Raw genomic sequence first — 13,944 nt, 5'->3', positions numbered from 1 at the left:
TAATTCATTTTCCTGTTGCTATATAATTTACACTAAACTCACATCTATAGATTCACGCCTTAGGAAGAACACTTTGCAATGTTAGTAAAGTTCAGGTTCACCTCCAGACAGATGAGATAAACAATTTTTTTTTCTTTTCTTTTTTTTTTAGAGAGAGAATCTTAAGCAGGCTCCATGCGCAGTACAGAGCCTGACCCTCAGGGCTTGATCTCATGTCCCGGAGAGCATGACCTGAGCCTTAATCAAGAGTTGGATGCTTAACCGCCTGAGCCACCCAGGTGCCCCAACAACAATTTTTATTTATTTATTTTATTTTATTATTAAAACAATTTTTTAATGTTTATTTTTGAGAGAGCAAGAGGCAGAGTGCAAGTGGGGGAGGGGCAAAGAGAGAGGGAGACACAGAATTCGAAGCAGGCTCCAGGCTCTGAGGTGTCAGCACAGAACCCTATGTGGGGCTCGAATTCCCCAAGCTCAAGATCATGACCTGAGAGGAAGTTGGACGCTTAACCAACTGAGCCACCCAGGTGCCCCCACAATTATTTTTTAAAGATGGAGTTCCAGGAAGGAAGGCTCCATCTAAGTTCTATCTACTTGAAAGAAGATATTATAACATAAAAAGAAGGAATTTCTCATATAAAACAAATGATACAGGAGAGCCTGGCTGGCTCAGTCAGTGGAGCATCTGGGTCTTGATCTTAGGGTTGTGAGTTTGAGCCCCATGTTGGGTGTAGAGATTACTTTGAAAAAACACCCAGGGGCACCTGGGTGGCTCAGTTGGTTAAGCATCTGACTTCAGCTCAGGTAATGATATCGCGGTTCATGAGTTTGAGCCCCACATTGGGCTCTGTGCTGACAGCTCAGAGCCTGGAGCCCGCTTTGGATTCTGTGTCTCCCTCTCTTTCTGCCCCTACCCTGCTTGCTCCCTGTCTCCGTTTCTCTCTCAAAAATTAAATAAACATTAAAAAACTTAAAAACACACACACAAAGAAACAAAAAATGCATACAAGCTTCAACCTATATTTTACAGTTTCTAAGAATCAAGGCTTCCCCTGAGAATCTCTTGAGATGACTTTAAAACAATAATAATCTATTCTTTCCTCTGCAGGGATTATGAAGAATGAGTTTGTGATACATTTTATTTAATATTTTGATTTTTACTTTTATTTATTTATTTTTAAAGTAAACTCTACCCCCAATGTGCGGCTTGAATTCAGGACCCCAAGATCAAGAGTCACATGGTCTACTGACTAAGCCAGTCAGGCACCCCTGTATTATATTTTAAACATCAAAGTGTTTGTTGTAGACCAGAGTTTTCCAACCCTATTGACATTTTGGGTCAGGATCATTCTTTCTTTTGGGGAGCTGTCCTGTGCATTGTGGGATGTTTAGCAGCATCCTTGGCCTCTACCCATCAGATGCCAGTGGCACCCTGCTCCCTCCCCAGTTGTGACAATCAAAAGTGTCTCCAGACTTTGTGAAATGTTCCCTAGGGGATACAATCTTCCTGATTGAGAACCACTGGTGTGGTACATAGGGTATATTTAATTCTGTTTAACAAACTCTTTTATGTCCAGATGGATGACAGACAGAAAAGATGGACAGCTTGGACACTAACATCCTTTAATAGATATTTTCATATTAATTTCATTTGTTCAACTTGATCTAACACATTTTGGGAAAATTGTATGTCTTATCACAACAAATAAATGGAGAAGTAAAATGGACAATTGCTAAGTATAAAGTTTTCCAAATCTATAAATACAATGTGTGGGTTCCACATAAATTACGTAAATCTACGTAATGTAATTATCTGTGAATGACAATATTTTATCAGCAAATGGCCTTTTCTGTTTTACTAAGTGTAATATAAGGTCAGATATCTGAGTTTTCTAAGGCATTACAGAAACAATTTCAAAGCTGCTTTGTTTATAAATTCTATTTTCAATCTTGAAAATTTAAATGGCATTTCAAATAGGACAATTTAAAATTCTCATTACAGGTCTCCTGGGTGGCTCAGTCGGTTAAGCGTCCGACTTTGGCTCAGGTTGTGAGTTCGAGCTCTGCATCGGGCTCTGTGTTGACAACTCAGAGCCTAGAGCATGCTTCAAATTCTGTGTGTCCCTCTCTCGCTGCACCTCCCCCATTCATGCTCTATCTCTCTCTCAAAATAAACATTAAAAATTTTTAAATAAAATTCTCATTACAATCAGAATAAATGACACATTTGAATTAGATCCTTAAAAAAAATCTTGAATAATTAAGATTGGCAGTTATCTTTGCTCTAAAAACCTAAACCAATTATTTTTGAATGGTTTTCCAATAATTGTGTCAATAAATTTGGCTAAACCAAAAAATTTTCCTAACATACATTTTCACTGTTATAGTATGTCTTTTCTCAGACATTATGAACAACAAAACCTGAGACATCACCAGATCAACCCTCAGGGTTCTATGCTGGGAGCCTCCCTTTATTTTTATTTATTTATTTATTTATTTATTTATATTAAATTAAAAAAAAATTTTTTTTTAACATTTTTATTTATTTTTGAGACAGGGAGAGACAGAGCATGAACAGGGGAGGGTCAGAGAGGGAGACACAGAATCTGAAACAGGCTCCAGGCTCTGAGCCATCAGCACAGAGCCCGACGCGGGGCTTGAACTCACGGACTGTGAGATCATGACCTGAGCCGAAGTCGGCTGCTTAACCGACTGAGCCACCCAGGCGCCCCTAAATGTTTTTTTTTAATATTTATTTTTGAGAGAGAGAGAGAGACAGAGCAGGAGAGGGGGGAGGAGCAGAGAGAGAGGGAGACACAGTATCTGAAATAGGCTCCAGGCTCTGAGCTGCCAGCACAGCGCCCGACACGGGGCTCAAACTCACAAACTGCGAGATCATGACCTGACCCCAAGCCGGACGCTCAACCTACTGAGCCACCCAGGCGCCCCTGGGAGCCTCCCTTTAACCCAATGTTATAAGGACTTTCTCATATGCTTATGTTCACTAACATGACTTCTCAATATGTGAGGGAGAATTAGTAAATATTTGGTGTAAAATAGTTTCCTCTGAACTGTATTTAAAATCTTCCTGAATCAGTTAAGATGCTTTCTTTCATCTGTGAATAACAATACCCAACTAAGGGTGGCCGATATAACAGGAAGTTTTATTGTCTTACCTAACAAGTTTAGAGGTAGATGGTCATCCTGAGCTAAACAGTGCTGTCAGTGACCCAGGCTCTTTCCATTGCCATATGTTGCCGTTCTCAGCATGTTTGCTTTTCTCTACTGCTTAATGGCTGCAATATGGTCTCCACAGCTTCAATAGCCTATGAAATGACAGAAAGGAAGAGGTGTGAAAGAAAGCTCTATTTGAATATCTTGCTTTCATCAGGATGGAAAATCTTTCCAGAAGCATCTAGAGAGAGTGCTGCTGAAAGGCTCACTGACCAAACCTCAGCCACATGGCCAGCATTACCTGCAAAGAGGGTAGGAGAGGGAGTATCTGGCATTTTTAGCCTCTATTATAGAAGGCAGACCTTGCCGGCAGGTAAAAGAGTGGAATGGCTTTTTAGTAGGCCACCAAAAGTGTGTGCCAATTGATATTTTGGGAGAATGTTCCTCAGTCTCAAAACCTGTGATGTCTCATATGTGGATCCTGAGAAACTTAACAGAAGACCAGGGGGGAGGGGAAGGGGGAAAAAAAGTTACAGAGAGGGAAGGAGGCAAACCATAAGAGACTCTTAAATACTGAGAACAAACTGAGGGTGGATGAGGGGTGGGGGAGAGGGGAAAGTGGGTGATGGGCATTGAGGATGGCACCTGTTGGGATGAGCACTGGGTGTTGTATGAAAACCAATTTGACAATAAATTATATATAAAAAAATAAAAAAATAAAAACCTGTGATGTTATCAAAGTTCTATGAGCATTCTAGCTTTATTTTTTTTTAAGTTTTATTTTTGAGAGAGAGCAAGCAAGTGTTCACGTGCGTGAGGGGCAGAGAGAGAAAGAGGGAGACAGAGAATCCCAAGCAGGCTCCATGCTGTCAGCGCAGAACCCGTTGCCAGGCTTGAACTCACGAACTGTGAGATCATGACCTGAGCTAAAATCAAGTGCTGGAGGCTGAACCAACTGAGCCACCCAGAAGCCCCTTTGAGCATTCTAAATAGCTACCTCTTCTCTACATTTCCCATTTTGATTTGAGAATGAAAAATGAAAAAAAAAGAGATTTAATAAACCCAATCCAGTATGACAAATATCTTATACTACATAAAACCACAAGTAGATTAAGGTTATAAGTATGTTGCCAAAATAAAAGCCTGCTTGATTTCCCTTTAGTAAGGGAGGTCCTTTAAAATTCCGTATGTTTCCTATTCTCCTCAGAGCTTGCATATTTGAAAAATGTGCTACTGGGGCTTTTGTAGACACACAGAGGGAAGTCATTTAGTATATTCAACAACTTTACTTTTCAGGTTGCCTCCAATTATTTTATGCCACCACTGTCCAAAGTGTGCTAGAGGTCCTGGCTCAGAAACACTTGGGTGAATCCTTCAGGTTGCCTCTCTTCTGGGAGAGCCTTTTCTTCAAGTAGAGTGAGGCTGGTTGAAGCATAGCCTTTCTTCCTTGGAGCAGCCAGCTTCTGCTTTTCGGACACACTCCTTGAACATTCTGCTTCAGGAGTGGGACTGGTGGCATGCAGTCCAGCAGCATCTCCTGTCAGATAAGATGAAGGTCTTTGAGTTTCTTGGGGCTGCTCCTGACCACATTACATTCTCTCTTGGGCTCTGAAGCCATGTTTGCCCTTGAAGTTCTGCCGCTCCACAGAGGTGGAAGCATGGGTGTGCTAGTGAGAAGGGATTGCAAAGTCTTCCCCTTCTCAAAGTCACTAGTAGGTGGCAGAGCTAAAACCTGGACTCAAAATATTTCTTATTCCATTTTTCCTCATTTTGTCCTTTAATGTTTATAGGAACTATGTAATAATTAGCATGACAAGTCAAATGCGACTTCACCCTCGGATAACATCAAGGATGGATGATCAATCATCCAAAGAGTTCATTCTTACCATAATGTGATGAGTCACTTTTATTTTTCTCAGGGGAGGAAAAAAACATTACGAAACTCTCACTTACATCATGATACTAAAAGATTTCTTTCTTTTTTACTTTTATTTTTTAAATCTTTTTTTTAAACATTTTTATTTATTTTTGAGAGATAGAAAGAGGCAGAGCGCGAGTGGAGGAGGGGCAGAGAGAGAGGGAGACACAGAATCGGAAGCAGGGTCCAGGCTCTGAGCTGGCAGCACAGAGCTTGATGCAGGGCTCAAACTCACAAACTGTGAGATCATGACCTGAGCCGAAGTTGGATGCTTAACGGACTGAGCCACCCAGGCATCCCACCCCCTTCCTCTTTGAAAGAATATTGCATATATGATTTTTACAGTGAGCAGGGAGCTAACTGTACATGACAAAAACTCATGTTTCTGCCATCCTTCCAACCCAGGGAAACTTCTGGTGTTATATCTGGCCTTCCACTGCAATAATAGAACAATTATGCTCATCCATTTCCTTGTCTCCAGCAGCTGAGAGGAGGCATGAAATTGGGATGGACAATATAAGAGGAGGATCACTTTCTACTTTAGAATGGCCGGTAGCCGTCCAGTCAAGAGAGCTCAGTGACTACTGTTATGAACTAGGCACTATGAGGGTGGCCATGCCAAGAATAAGAATAAGCAGAGTTACAGTCCTCAAGGAGTTTATAAACTGGGAAATGAAATAGGGCACATTAAGTTACAGGTGAATGCCAGGAGCACAGATTTTTATAAAACTTGGTAAGAACATAGGCTACAATATAGATAAACCTTGAGGACATTAGCCTAAGTTAAATAAGACAGTCACAAAAGGACAAATATGATTCCACTTATATGAGGTACCTAGAATAGTCAAACTCCTAGAGACACAAAGTAAAATGATGGTTTGCAGGGGCTGGAGCACAGGGGGGAATGGGCATTACTGCTTAATGGGGATGGAGTTTCAGTTCTGCAAGATGAAGAGTTCTGGAGATGAACAGTACTGATAATGTGCATGACAATATGAATGTACTTAATGCTGTACAATTAAAATGGTTAAAATGGCAAATTTTATGTCATGTAAATTATGGTATATTTTACTATAATTAAAAAAAAAACACTTGAAGAAAAATGTCAAATTACGGTAAAACAAAGAACGCAAGAGTTAGGACGAAAAGAACCTGGTTCTCATCCTTGCATTTTTACTGACTGACTGTTTGACCCTAGCCAAGTCATTTAACGCCATTAAATGTCTTTAATCTATAAGACAAAGAAAATGATTGTAAGGTTATTGGGAGAACTGAAAGATGTAATGTATGAAAAGCCACTTAGTTAAATGTATGGTGCAATACAAAGTAAGTTTTGTCAGGGAGGTGATGAGGGAAGGTTTCATAAGGGCATTGTGATTTGAATTGGTCCTGGAAAGGGAAGGAACAACATTTACTGTGTGATTGCTGTGTGATTATTTCAGTTAACATAGCATAGTTTTGAAGGTATTATTCTCAAAAAGAAATTGAGACATAGAGATACAATTTGCCTGAACCCAAAAAGCAGCTCTCCCTCTCAAATTCCTTATTCCCATTCATAGTTAAGTTGGAAAATAAAAAGTGTTGAAATTGGAAATAGAATAAAATAGAAAATGAAAAAGTAGAGATGATAATAAATGCAGAAGCTGCTTCTTTTTTAAAATAATTTTTTTTTATTTTGAAACAATTTCAAGCAAGTTTCAGGAAGAGTACAAAGGAAAAAAAAGAGTACAAATTACTCCCTCATGCCCTTTATCCAGATTCAACAATTCCCAATATTTTGCCATACTGGCTTTGCTATCTCTGTGAACCATCTGAGAGGAAGTTTAAAACATCATGCCACTTTATCAGAGAGAAAAAAAAAAAAACTTTTCCTTCTACCCCCTTTTAAAAAATGTTTGTGGGGGCGCCAGGGTGGCGCAGTCGGTTAAGCGTCCGGCTTCACCCAGGTCACGATCTCGCGGTCCGGGAGTTCGAGCCCCGCGTCAGGCTCTGGGCTGATGGCTCGGAGCCTGGAGCCTGCTTCCGATTCTGTGTCTCCCTCTCTCTCTGCCCCTCCCCTGTTCATGCTCTGTCTCTCTCTGTCCCAAAAATAAATAAACGTTGAAAAAAAAATTAAAAAAAAATAAAAAATGTTTGTGTATCTATTTTGAAAGAGAGAATGTGCAAGGGGGAGAGAAAGGGAATCCCAAGCTGGCTTCGCACTGTCAGCACAGAGCCCAGGGCAGGGCTCAAACTCAAGAACCATGATTGTGACCTGAGCAGAAACCAAGAGATTGATGCTGAACCTCAAGAGGTTGATGCTTAACTGACTGAGCCACCCAGGCACCCCTCTTCCTACCCTCTAAGGTTAAGGATTTGATGCCTGCAAATGAAACTGACAAAAGACAGATGAGCAAGAGAAAAAAGAGATTTACACATGCGCACAGGAGTTCACAAAGAATTGCGATTCAAGGTAGTTAGAATGTGGGGCTTATCTGCCATCAAATAGGGGATGAGTATGGACAGAGGTCACTTCTGGCAGAATAAATGACTTCTTAGAAGGACAAGGAAGGGCACTTATGAAAAAACAAATGACTTTTTGGAGAGATGAATAGGCCCTCAGAAGAACTGGTGGAAGATGTGATAGTTTTGTGTCAATGTCTGCTTGAGAAGATTAGGGGTACTTCTGAGGAGGAGGCTGATGACAACTGAATTCCTTTGGGAAGCTTTGCTTTTAGGCAGGTAAGGCATTTTAGGAACTCAAATGCCTTCAGCTCAAAATCATTTTTTAGGCCACAGTGCCTTATTCTGGACCCTTTCAAATTCTATACTTCAGCCCTGTGTTTCCTGAGAACTTAGGTAAACACAGAACATTCTCAAATCAGGAAATTCAATGCTATTATCCCAGAGCTGAGCACTCTGTACCTACCTGTTCAAGTGCCTCTGCCAGTATGTCTTACCTAGAAGTGAGGTTGGCTCCACTGTTCCTTGCAGCTATGTGAGGACTCCATCTTACTCCACAAAGATTTCTGGAGTGTCTACTCTCTTCCAAGCACTGTTCTAGACACTTAGGATTCAAGATAACTGTATCTGCAACTGTGTTTCCTCTTTCCCCCTCTTAGAAAGGGCATCCCTCTTGCTGAAGACTACTTACTACTCTACTTGTGCTCTAGATGCCATCTCCTGATGGGTTCTTCCCATCAGCACCAAAAACATACCAATGATTTTCCCACTGCTAAAACAATGACAACAATGCTTTCCTCTACATCCTTCACCGAGTCCCATGAGCTTTCTTCCCACGCCTTCCAAATGAAACTTCTTGACTGCATTTTCTGCATTTGCAGTCTCTCCCTGCAGCCACTTCCCCCACCCCCCACTCCCACCCCCACCATTCCTCCACCCACTACAACCTGGCTCAGCTTTCCCTGATGCACTGGGGCTGCTCTCTCAAGATTGCCTATAAACTCCTGCTAAAGCCCAAGGACATTTGGCAGCCTCTCTCAGTAACATCTCATATTATTGACATGTTCTTGATATATTCTCTTCCCTTTTGTTTCTCCAATACCAAACTCTCATTTGTGGTTTTCTTCCCAATTTTCTAAAGCTCATTTTTTCCTCTTCCTTGTACCTTTTTAAACCTAAATGCCGGTGTTCCTGAGAGCTCTATTCCAGCATACCTTCTTTTTCCTTTTCATTCTTCTATCTTCTCCCCAGACTATCCATTCCCATAGGTTGGATTACATATTTGGAGTGCATCAGCTCATACATGGTGTCTCCAACTAATTTCTACTGAGTTCCTGACAGTATCCAAGAATCCACTTGAAGTTCTCCCAGGCAGTCAAACTCAAAAGTTCCAAAGTGAACTGCTCCTTTTCTGCTGTTCCCTGGCTGTTAATGGCACTGCCATCATTTAATTGTCAAAGCCAGAAACCTGAAGTCTTCTTGACTCCTTCCTGAACCTAAACTACACGAAACCACCAAATACAGTGGATCCTATTTTTGAGTTTGTCCTCTTCTCTTTTTCAAACCTCTACTGCCAAGATCATCAGCACTTGCCTAAATGACGAAAATAGTTTCCTAACCAATTTCATTGCTACCAGACTTGCCTCCCACCAATCTATGCTTTATCCTCAGTCAAGGTGATCCACTGAAATGCAAATCTGATTATGGCCCTCTCTTGTTTTAAACTTTCAATGACTCCCCATTTGCAATTAGGCTAAAGTCCATAACATATTTCTAAGACCTGGCTTCTGATAACTTTCTTAGCTTAATCTCTTGCTACCCCATGCCTGAAACACTTAGTAGTGATTAGCATATATTTTATATTTATTGTTTTATTATTTTAATGTTAATTTATTTTTGAAAGAGAGAGACAGGGACAGAGTGTGAGAGGGGGAGGAGCAGGGAGAGAGGGAGACACAGAATCTGAAGCAGGCTCCAAGCTGTGAGCTGTCAGCACAGAGCATGATGCGGGGCTCGAACTCACAAACTGTGAGATCATGACCTGAGCCGAAGTCGGACGCTTAACCGACTGAGCCACCCAGGCGTTCCTATATTTATTTTAAAAACAAATGGTATTTTTCCTTACAAAATACAAAAAAGAAAAATTGTCTTGTTTATTGCTGTATCCCCAGAGCCCAGAATAGTGCCAAGAACACAGTAAGTGAGCAATAAATATTTCTTAAATGAATGAAAGAATATATGTATCAGTTCTAGTGACTACAGAATGGGGATAAGCAAGAAAAATGGAAACTTTCTAATTCAATAAGCATCTCTTAGAGTAGCATATTTACAAGAGTCATATTCTAAGATCTAGCAAATTTAAAAACCAACTACAGTGATCTCAGAAGAAAAACATTTTAAATGTGGAAAAAAGCACACTTGTTTAAATTTTACAAGAAACAAAATACAAATTCATAGTATCCTCATTACCTCTTATCTTCATGATTTTAAATTATGATTAATGCAGTGTTCCAAACTTAATCATTATATAATTAAAACAGATGAAGATACTTACTTTAAAATCAGGATGTCTATTCCAAAGGTAGTTTTTTTAGCCTTTAAAGACTAATATTAAATAACCTACAGAGAGAAAATTTTAAACTTGAACATCCAAGAAGCAAAATAGTATTTTCATTAAGAAGTTGATTATCTTTAGATAATGATATATATTAAGGATAATCTCCAGATGTTAATCTATACTGCTTAGGAATGAGAAACACTATTTCAATAAAAATAAAAACACCTTAGGGGAAAAAATGTTTTAAGGACTCTTTTCAACTAAAGTATGAGATATATTCTCAATTCCCTGTATTACTAAATTGAAAAAGTAAATAATAGTTGCATCCTATACACATAAGAATGATTTATCAAGTGAGAGATAATTTCACTTATTGTATCTTTTCTCTCCAAAGGATATAAATTTATGTCTCTTCCTCTTGGCATGAAATATCTCTTAAGATTGCCTGGGGCACCTGGGTGGCTCAGTCGGTAAAGCATCTGACTTCAGCTCAGGCCATGATCTCATGGCTCTTGAGTTTGAGCACCACATCGGGCTCTGCATTGAGCTTGGAGCCTGCTTTGGATTCTCTCTCTCTCTCTCCCTCCCTCCCTCTGCCTGTCTCCTGTTCATTCTATCTCTCTAAAAAAAAAAATCTCCTAAGACTAACCATCTCCTTTGAGGGGGACCTGGGTGGCTCAGTGGGTTGAGCCTCCGATTTCGGCTCAGGTCATGATCTCATGGTTTGGTTCATGGGTTCAAGCCCCACATTGGGCTTGCTGCTGTCAGCGTGGAGCCCCCTTCAGATTCTCTGTCCCTCTCTGTCTCTGCCTCCTCCCGACTCGTGCTCTCTCAAAAATAAACAAAACATTAAAAAGAAAAAAATCTCCTTTGAGATGGATGACTGGCTAAACATTTGGGGAAAACAAAACACAAGGTTCTATCCCTATTCGGCACCAACATCAAGACAGAGTGCATGTAAATTAAAGATGACAATGTTTGAAAAACCAAAATCATAAAACTATCATAAAATATTTGTGAATATTTATAAAATCTTTAGAAGCATTTGAAAACATTTCACCAAAGGTGGAAAATATAAGGCAAAGCTTGAGAGATCATGATATATAAAAACATAAAAATAAACATTAGCATTAGACTTAAATGAGGTTGTTTTTCTTTTTTTTTTTAAATTTTTTAATGTTTATTTATTTTTGAGAGATAGAGACAGAGCATGAGCAGGGAAGGGGCAGAGAGAGAGGGAGACAGAATTGGAAGCAGGCTCCAGGCTCCAAGCTGTCAGCACAGAGCCTGATGTAAGGCTCGAACTCATGAACCATGAGATCATGACCTGAGCCATAGTCAGATGCTCAACTGACTAAGTTACCCAGGCACCCCTTAAATGAGGTTTTTAATCAATTAATTAATTAATTTTGAGAGAGAGAGAGAGAGAGAGAGAGAGAGAGAGAGAGCATGCAAGTAGTGGAGGAGCAGAGAGAGAGGGAGAGAGAGAACTTCAAGCAGGCTCCACACTGTCAGCGTGGAGCCTGACGCGGGGCTCAAACTCACAAACTGCGAGATCACGACCTGAGCCAAAGTCAGAAGCTTAACTGACTGAGCCACCCAGGCGCCCCATTAAATGAGGTTTTAATTTATTCACATGTAAGAAATCAAATAGTAGAATGGAGCTTATGATGAAAAGCAGTAAGACAATAATCACTTCCATGAAAAATGGGCAAAAGATGGGGACAAACAAAAACAATACAATGACCAATAAATACATTTTAAAATGTTCAACCTTTTTTCTAATCAAAGAAATGCAAATTAAAATGAGATGCTATTTTCACATATCCAATTAAGAGGAAAAAATGTAAATGCAACAAGGCAGTATGTATATATAAAATGTTCACATTTGAAAGATAGTAATTTTTCCTTTAAGATTTTCTTAAGAGTTTCTATAATTACCCAAAAAATCTTGGATATGCCAAAAGATTTAGTTATAAGGATATTCCTCACAGCTTTGTTTATAACATTGCAACATTGGAAATAATAGGGGTCGGTTAATTATGGCACATTCAGGGGTTCCTGGCTGGCTCAGTTGGTATAGCATGTGACTCTTTATCTCAGGGTTGTGAGTTCAAGCTCCAGGTTGGGTGTAGACCTTACTTAAAAAAAAAAAAAAAAAGAAAAGAGAAAATTATGGCATAGTCAATGCTGCAATATTATATATCCATTTCAATGACACTAGAATATTAATAACATTGAAAAATGCTTACATCAAGTTTAAAAAGCAGTTTGCCAGTTAATGTATAATATAATCCTATTTTTTCAATTACAATTTACTTTCATTTAACATGTTTTATATAATAAATGTGTAACTTTTTTTTTAATCTTAGAGAATGCAAGCTGGGGAGGGGCAGAGAGAGAGGGAGGGAGACAGAGAATCTGAAGCAGGCTCTGCAATGTCAGCATCAAGTCCAACATAGGGCTCAAACCCATGAACCGTGAGATCACAACCTAAGCCATAGTCAGATGCTCAAACAACTGAGCCACCCAGGTGCCCCTTTCTTTATTATTTTTTTTAATTTTTATTAAAAAAAATTTTTTTTAATGTTTTTATTTATTTTTGAGACAGAGACAGAGCGTGAGCAGGGGAGGGGCAGAGAGACAGGGAGACACAGAATCTGAAGCAGGCTCCAGGCTCTGAGCTGTCAGTACAGAGCCCAATGCGGGGCTTGAACTCACAGAGCATGAGATTATGACCTGAGCTGAAGTCAGATGCTTAACTGACTGAGCCACCCAGGCACACCCCGCCTTTCTTTTTTTAGTAAGAAAATTATTTTTCTATAAAGCCCAAGGAAATCACATTAGCTCTCTCCTGCTCCAATTCTATACTCTCCAAGCAAACTCCCGATTACCAACTTGTTTCCCCCAGGTATTTCCAGAACAGAAAAGGGGGTGCCCTGGAGTGGAGACATGGACAATCTGTAAATTGCAAAGTGCTACCTCCCGTTGTAGATTTCTGGTGATACATACAGCCTAGGAAAAAAGTTAGACGCCATTAAAGGATGGAAACAAAATGAAAGGGAAGAAAACAATAAATAGGAATAAAGTATTAAAGTCAGGAACCTGGAAAAGAAGCTGAGGTATGGTCAAATATGTTTGCAAAGCTTCAGAACAAATATGAGTCTGTAGTAATGAGAAGTAATAAGAAGGTGATGATCATTGCAGGAAAATACGGACAAAGGATGTGGATAATAAAAATCTACAAAACAACACACATTAAAAAAGAAAGTTTAGCCTCTTTTTTAACTAATTAATGCAAAACAAAATGAACATTAAAAAAACAGCTTATTCTGAAATGCAATATCCCAAACTATGCAGGGGGTAGTTTTCTATTGTCTGATGTAGTCCTCAAAGTCCATTCTACCTCAAATTCTCTCATAATGGCTTGTCATAGTGCCTCCTTCTCAGTTGAGATATTGTTTGGGTAAGATCAGATTTAAATGCCTAAGTTACTATCAATGAACATACCCACAAACGCAGGTTATTTTGAATAGTTTCAGTGAGCAAAATCTTTAGCCAACATCTTAAATATGATGAGTTTTGGTTTATTTTGATTGGAGGAAGAAATATTAAAAAGGGTCAAGTCTTGGAAGACACTCTGGACAACCAGAGCTAGCCTGAAGGCAGTGGAAGCCAAGAAGGCATACCAGAAGGAGGCAGGATCGAACACCAGTATGGATGGGGATATGAGGGCAAATTTATGTCATAATTCTGCATTCTGAAAATAAGTAATTTAAGTACGTAATATCTTGAGCATGCCAGGTACCATATTAAGAACTTCATGTAAACTTCTTTAACAATCTTATAGAAA

The 13,944-nt window shown here is 39.5% G+C and overlaps 1 long non-coding RNA gene across 2 annotated transcripts in view; it reads right to left on the bottom strand.

Annotated features, from left to right (window-relative positions):
* LOC121026097 (uncharacterized) overlaps positions 1-5,129 on the bottom strand; it is a 41,727-nt gene extending 36,598 nt beyond the window's left edge. For both annotated transcript variants that reach the window (XR_005788262.1, XR_005788263.1), the window contains exons 1-2: positions 4,464-5,129; positions 3,177-3,326 (exon numbers count right to left, since the gene is read on the bottom strand). This is a non-coding gene — a long non-coding RNA (uncharacterized LOC121026097). The remainder of the gene's footprint in view (positions 1-3,176; positions 3,327-4,463) is intronic.
* Between the last annotated feature and the right edge of the window lie 8,815 nt (positions 5,130-13,944).

The sequence above is a fragment of the Herpailurus yagouaroundi genome, unplaced genomic scaffold, assembly GCF_014898765.1.
Source record: "Herpailurus yagouaroundi ecotype Mexico unplaced genomic scaffold, PumYag 67793, whole genome shotgun sequence".
Taxonomy (NCBI): domain Eukaryota; kingdom Metazoa; phylum Chordata; class Mammalia; order Carnivora; family Felidae; genus Herpailurus; species Herpailurus yagouaroundi.
The sequence above is the reverse complement of the archived record's forward strand: the minus strand, read 5'-3'. Positions and strand labels throughout refer to the sequence as shown.